This window comes from Petaurus breviceps, unplaced genomic scaffold (assembly GCF_028583685.1).
Source record: "Petaurus breviceps papuanus isolate PSGF00001 unplaced genomic scaffold, PetGlider_PUasm1.0 140, whole genome shotgun sequence".
NCBI classification, from domain to species: Eukaryota; Metazoa; Chordata; class Mammalia; order Diprotodontia; family Petauridae; genus Petaurus; species Petaurus breviceps.
The window spans coordinates 119413-126744 of NW_027185698.1; the positions used below are offsets into that span (position 1 = coordinate 119413).

At 45.3% G+C, this 7332-nt stretch overlaps 1 protein-coding gene across 4 annotated transcripts in view; it reads right to left on the reverse strand.

Moving 5' to 3' along the window:
- Positions 1-1178, reverse strand: part of N4BP2 (NEDD4 binding protein 2) — an 83228-nt gene extending 82050 nt beyond the window's left edge. For 3 of the 4 annotated variants that reach the window (XM_069068106.1, XM_069068099.1, XM_069068115.1), the window contains exon 1: positions 960-1178. The gene's annotated coding sequence lies outside the window, so the exon portion shown is untranslated. The remainder of the gene's footprint in view (positions 1-959) is intronic. The other variant, XM_069068131.1, reaches the window with a different exon arrangement.
- Positions 1179-7332: the final 6154 nt, after the last annotated feature.

A 7332-nucleotide genomic window follows, 5' to 3' on the forward strand; every position in this document is an offset into this window, starting at 1 on the left:
ACAGAGTAGGGAAATAAATATGCCAGTCCCATATCAAGAATGAATAATGCCTGCAATGGAGAAGCTGCAAGCCAGGGTGATGCAATCTGCTCACGCTCCCAAATACTAGTGGACCTTAGAACACTCATGATCCTAGCTTTGTATAGTACTTTGAAGCATCTAGGCCAATGCCACCAACGACTTATTATCTGTTTTTTTGTTTAGCTTTTGTGTGCGTTTTTTTAAGAAAAGCTGCAAGCCGAAGAGAAACATTAGGAACAGACGATACAACAAATATGATAAAATACAGGTGACGCTCATTCTAGCTAACCAGTGTGCCCAGGCGGGTGATGTGAATGAAGAGAAGAACATTTAAAAGAAAAAAAAGCATGTGCTGGTGGAGAACAAAGTTTGAGGACTGGGGGGAGATGCACTAGATGTCAAAACAACTGTGGGAGAAGAGCTTACAGTCTAGTCTCCGAGGGAGGGGGCGTGTGGAGCGGGGAAAGGAGGGGGCTGGAGGAAAGGAGGGTTTCCCGGGATGTTGGCAAGGGAGGATCGAGGGGAGCCAGAGACCGAGAGAAGACCCCCCCGTCGCCACGGGGGGGCCGGTCCTGAGCCGGCGGAGCTCATCTGCCCCCAGCGGGGACCGGACCGGGGTGGTCGGGCCCAGGGGGCAGGGGGGGTCCGAAATAGGGGGACGCGGTCTGGGGGCGGAGCCGATCCCACCTTGGGTCAAATCCACTAGTCTTCCCCGGAGGCTTCAAGGTAGAGGGAAGCCAGGACGCCCCTGGCCCCCCTCCCGGTGGGGGCCCAGGCCGTCCCCGAGGGGCCCCAGAGACCGCTCCCCGCCGCCCACACCGCCCACACCGCCCGCCCGGGCTCCGGGGGAAGGACGAGGCCCAGAGCGGGTGTTCGCCGCATTCCCCGGCAGCCCCCGCTCTCCTCGCGACCCTCCGATGGCCAGCGGCCCCCTTTACCTGGTCCTCAGGCGGGAGGACGCTGCATCGAGCGCCCGCGACTCCAGCCAGTCAGGTGGGCGGGGGAGAGGGGTAGCTCGGGCCGCCGCCGCCGCCGACTTCCCCTGAGTCGCCGCGCTGGGGCCAGAGGCGAGAGCAGAGAGGCGCGAGCTAGCAAGCGAGCGAGCCAGGGAGGGAGGGAGGGAAGGAGCGAGCGAGGGAACGCGCGCTGCGCGGGGACACACTGCCGCTCTCCGTCCGCCCGAGGAAGAGCAGCCCGGACGAGGCCGCGCAGGGCTGGGAGGGGGGAGGAGAGGGCTCTGAGGGGGCGGGGGGAGGGAGGCTGCGGACCCGACCCATCCAAGTGCACTCTCTCCCCCCCCCCCCCCCCCCCCCGCTGCTTCCCCGCCCCCTCCCACCCCGGGCGGCGCGCTCCGCCCCACCCCTCCCCCTGCCCCGCTGATTGATCAGTTCCCCTTGAGGGCAGGTTTTTCCCCTCCATGGATCTTTTTCCCCTCCTCTTTCCTATCCCAAAAGCCGCTTAACGGAAAATCCACCTCTTCTCCAGCCTTGGGGGGGCGGGTGGGGGAGGAGGAGCAAACTTTGAGGGTTTCGGGCCTCTTTGTGTGTTTGCTTCCTTGTGGGTTCTCCCCGCTTTTTTCTCTCAACTTAAATCCATTCCGTTCCGTTCCGTTTTCTTGTAGAACTTGGTAGAGGGAAGGGGGCCGAAATTCTGCTAAAAATATCCGCGAGATCAAACCGCGACAAGCGTCTCCTCCCCCTCCTAGAGAAACCACAGGGAGGAATTGGGGAAGAGGTTGAAGTTGTTGACCTCCAGACCCTTTCCCCGCCCTTCTCATCTGCCCCCCCATCCCACCTCCGTATATGAACTACCACCACCGCCACCCGCAGCGTGAAGATGGAGTGTGGGAGAGTTAGGTTGTTGCCCTTGGATGAGAGGGTGCCAAATGGAAGAACAATTTTAACTAGAGCTGTTTACAGACGGAATTGCAAGGTCGGCGTAGCCGTTGCTAGTTTATGAACCAAACCTACTGAGCATGCCCAGATGTGTGTCTGTGTGTTGCTCGTTAATGAACAAAGCCTACTGAGCATGCCCCTGTGTGTTGCTGTTGTTTTTTCAATAGGTTTTCCACGTGGTTTCCGTTTCTCCCTCTGAGCTGAGTATGTTGTCGCCTGGAATGGACAAAAGACGGGGAGCGGGAGGAGGAGATGGGTGAAGAACGCTTGGTAGAGGAGCTTTAGCCCTCTTGTAGGCTCTTGTATCCCCCAGAAAGGCCGGGGGTGTCCTCTGTGTTGTCACCCCAGACACACTGGATGGCAGGGTAAATGCAGTGTCTTGTAGGACGAGAAGCACTGAACTTTAGCCCTTCCCCCCCCCCCATTTTAAAGTACTAAGCTACAGGTGCTTACAAATCATTCATAGATCTCAGTATGTCCCCTACTGCCCTTTCACTTTTTTTCCCCCTAAAATGCAGCTTCCGTCTTGTTTCATTCCTCTGGTTTTTAGCATGTCAAATATGGTACCTTTCACGATGTTTTTTTTGTTGTTGTTGTTGTCGTTTTTCTTCATTCCTATTAGGACAGTTATTGTGTTCATTTCCAGTATTTCAAGGGTAAAGAAATTAAGCAACCTCTGAAAAAAAAAGTCCCTTTTGGTCCTCAAGAAGATAGCTTATCAGTATTATGGTAGCAGGTGTAGTAGACTTGGTAGAAATGTGGAGAAAATATAGGTGTAAAGCAATTGTCTTGGATAAGCCCAACTAAAACACAAGAATATTGACCTAAGAACACTGTAATGGTTTATCTAGTCAAAAATCACTTTCAACTTGAGGAAATTTCTGGATGGGGAAATTGCCACATGTAATGTTCACTCATATTAAGAAAAATAAAGATTTTCAGGTGTGAATGGTTTTTTTCTGCAAGTGATATAAGTAGCAATGATGATTTTTATATAAATATTTCATTACTATTTTTATTAACTGTAGTAGAGAAAAGGAAATATAACAAATAAAGAGTAGTTTCTCAGAGTATGAGTGATGGGGTACCTGGGGTCTAGATCAATTTGTGAAACCAACTTGTAAAACCAGTCTGTTCAGTTGTAACTGTAATTTGTCCTTTCCCACCCTTGAGCTCTGCCCCTTCTCCCTATCCCACACTCCACCTAGGCAACACCCTGTGACCCCTTTGTTCTTACTTAATCTCTTCATTTCTTTGTTGCCTGGCCCACACCCTCCTTTATCCTTGCCTTTTGTCTCCTTTGGCCTGGCCCAAATCTTATCTAAACTATCTATTCACATGCTCCTCTTGGTCAGCTCTGACCTTTGTCTATTCGAAGAGGCCCCTCCCTGTCAGGTCAGCCCTGACAATGGCAACCCTACCCTTTAAAAGTAAAAGCATGTACCCCTCTCACTTGCAGGTCCCCTAAAGGACTCTTGCCGGCTGTAATGGCATAATAATAAACTTTCTCACCTCTAACGCCAAGCTAGGCTGAGCTGAATTCTTTCCAGACGCCCTTGCAGGTTTCCTGGTCCTGGATAAGATCTGGGTTCCTGCTGAACCTATTGGGATCCCGTCCCCCATCATAAGTAGCTTGTATTGAGAACATAGCAATAGTTCTGCCTCTGCACAGTCAATAAAAGAAGCTAATAAAAGTAATATATATATGGCTTTACAGTTGGAAGAAATCCAGTAATTATAAAGTTCAGACCACTTCAAGTGGATTTACAATATTTTTATTCATATGGAATCTAGCATGTACAAATGATGGGGTATGTGGGGTCTAGGTCAAACCAACTTATAAAACCAGTCTGTGAAGTTGTAGTTTGTCCTTTCCCACATACCCCATCACCATGAAAATAAAAAGTGGCATGTGAATTCTTGGCAATTTTAATAATGGCTAAGCATACTAAACGGGTACTGAACAAAAGTCATAATAATGTATAATAGTGTTTACCAGCATTAGAAAACAATCTACTGAACATAGTGGAGAAACTAAACACAAGAAATACAGCTTACTACTAATAATAATAGCTATGATGGGTATGGGCCCAAGCCAAGACCTTTTCCCTTTACCCCAAAAGAATGAGTCCCATTTATCCATAGGTCCTAGGAAAACCCCACCTTAAATTTTCCCACTTTATCTGACTTTTTCATACCCAAATCTGTTACTCTGAGCCTAGCCTAGCCTAGCCCTCCATTGTCTGTTACCCCAGACTGCCTTCAACTGCTTCCCACCCTTGATCCCATTAAAATCCCATTCTCTAGGCTCTGACCTCTAGTCACTCCAGTCCCATCCATATCCTCCTTAGACTCTTCCTCAAGATCTTCCTTGGACCACTCTTCCCATCATCCCAGACTGCTACATCTCCCCTAGATCCCTCCCCAGTCATTCTGTATATAGGATCCACCTTGCCTCCATGAAGATGCTGGGATTTATTCTGGCCCACTTGTTAATACAAGCTATACAAATGCTCAGATTCCTTAAGAGTCTACCCAATATCAGGAATCTTTAATAAACTTTGTTTTTCTTTGACTGAAAGAAGGCTTGGGTCGAATTCATTTGAGCAGGACCCAGCTTGTCAGTATTTTGGTGATCTTCAAGCACACCTAAACCTCAACATTTCAAACCTCAACAGCTATGTCATATTTACATGTGCCAAACACTGTGCTAAATATTTTTCTTATTTGATCTTCATGAGAACCCAGGGAGGTAGGTGTTATTAAAATACACATTTTACAGATGAGGAAACTGAGGCAAACATCAGATAAATTATTTGCCCAGAGTCACACAGCTAGTAAGTGTCTGAGGTAGGATTTGAATTCAGTTCTTCCTGATTCTGAACCAGGGTGGCCATCTAGCTGCCCATGTGTATGTTAATGGTATGTTAATGTGTATGTTAATGGTAACAAAAGAAAACTTCACCACTAGCAAAGATCTAAATGACAAAACCACATTTGGAATTAAGTAATCTCTTGTCAACATTCACCATGCCAAGTAGGACTCCTAGGTATGTTATGAAAAGCTGCTTCCCTCTTCATTAATTCCATAGGAAAAAGTACTTTTTTTCCAAAAGGTTTGGTACTGGCATTGCAGTCTTTTCATTAGAAAAAAATCAGCTGCATATAATGTGCTGCATCTCTTATATTTTTCAAAGATAGATAATATAAGAGAATGAAAGATTATTAATTATCCTCATTTAAATAGTTTGAAGTAGGCTTGCTTAGACACCTTATTTTCACTAATATTTTTCAGTTGCACACATTAAAAGCTAATTTAATACTGAAAATAGACAAATCTGCGTAATGGCTGGAGACCATTAACAGCCTTTAGACAATAAAATGGACACCAATATTTTCTCAGATGCAATCTTTTTTTTTAAATAATGAAAGGCTATTTTTATTCCTATTTAAAGAAGTGCCATTTGTTTCTCATTCTTTTGTCTGTTTTAATACACTAACCCTACCCTCCAGAGGCCACACCAAAAAAGGCCTAGTCATCCAGCCCCTTTCCACCTCCTACTCCGATAACTCTAATCAATCAATGCTACCGTACCTTTATCTGGAAAGTGCATATCAATGTCTTGCCCTAGTTAATATCCATCAACATTCCAGACCCAAGCATTTCCCCAACCTCTCAGCTACCACACCCTATGTATGTGATACTCCCCTTTAAACAGTAAACTTCTTGAAGGCTGGGATGGTCTTCCCTTTTGTATCTGTAGCCACCCAACTTAACTAACTAACAGTGTTTGTTGTTTTTGTCACTGATTTATTCACTGTGGATAGACTGCCTCAGGACACAAAGACTCATCTTCCTGAGTTCAAATAATACGCACACATACATGTACACACGGTCCCAAGTGTCAGTGTACTTTTAAAACTTGGGACCCTCTCTATATATTGGAAGTTCCCCATGCTTATCAGCCCATTCCAAAAGGACCTCAGGAGAGCTCCTGAGGGACCAATATTTTCATAAAGTAATGACTTGACTAGGCTGGTCTCCTACACATAACACAGCAGACTTCCAGGACCATTCAGTATCTGCCAGTGAGTAAAAAGTCCAGATTTGCTTCTGGTTTATAACTTTTCTTTAAGAGCTATAATTTCACTGCAGAAATCCCCAATATCCATTTACTTTTAGAAAATTATTATGGTGTCTTGAATAATATGATCACATAAACTTCATTCAAAATGAAGGTTACCATAAAATGTTGAGATCTAAGGTTGCCATAAGATGTTGAGGTATAGGGTTAGGGGTATTCAAGACACCAAAATACCAACACATGGGTCCTGCCAAATGAATTCGACTCAAATCTTCTCTCAGCCAAAGAAAAGCAAAGTTAGACATATTGGATAGACTCTCAAGGAGCCTCAGTATCTGTGACACTTATACTAGACAAGGGGGCCAGAACCATGTGACACAGAGTGAGTCTATGCTAGATAATTCTCGGGTGCTCTCACATCTCATAGAGGCAAGATGGGGTCTTATATACCGAGAGGTTGTGGGAGGAATCTAGGGGAGAAGTTTGGAGAGGGTCTTCAGGAGGAGTCAAATGAGGTCAGACTCAGTGATGAGAGATTAAGGGTGGGAGGTAGCAGGAGGCTACCTGGAGATGGAGACAATGGAGAGTTTGGGAGGATAAAGAGTGGGAGCTAGCTGGACAAAGGAGGGCTAGGCTAGTTACAGAGATTTGGGCCCAGATGAAATGAGAGACTTATGGCCTCAGGCAAATGCCTCTTCTAACTCGAAGATTCAATTGGAGTTCAGGAGGGTTCCCAGAGCCTGCACCTCATCAAAAAGAGTTACTATAATAGTAGCAAGAACTCAAAAAAACTTTTTAAGTAATCGTGGCAATAGTAAATTCTGAACTTATCAACCAAATTTGTAATAGAGCTAAGACAGTTCAGAGAAGTTTGGCAGTGATGGTACCTGGGATTTTGCTTTTGGAGTGTGTGAGAAGTGAAAGGAAGTAGATAATGCCAGGAGCATTTCACAGAAACCCTCAGGAAGTTTTTGCAACTCCAGGAGAGTCACTGGGGCCTGGATGCACTACAGAAAAACTCCTAAATCCAGAAATACTTTGGTTAACAAAAAAAAAAGAAAAAGAAAAAAATCAATAAATTGAGCACACAACTAAAAAAACTTGAACAAATTAAAAAAACCAATTAAAGAATAAAGTAGAATTTCTGAAAATTAAGGAAGAGAGCAATAAAAAATGAAAGCCAAAAAAACCTACACTGGAATAATAAATAAAATTAAGAAATGGTTTTTGGAAAAATAAAATAGATACTGTTAAGTGGTTAGCAAATCTGATTTTAAAAAAATAGGAAACTTTGGGGCAGCTAGGTGTTGCAGTAAATAGACCAGCAGCCT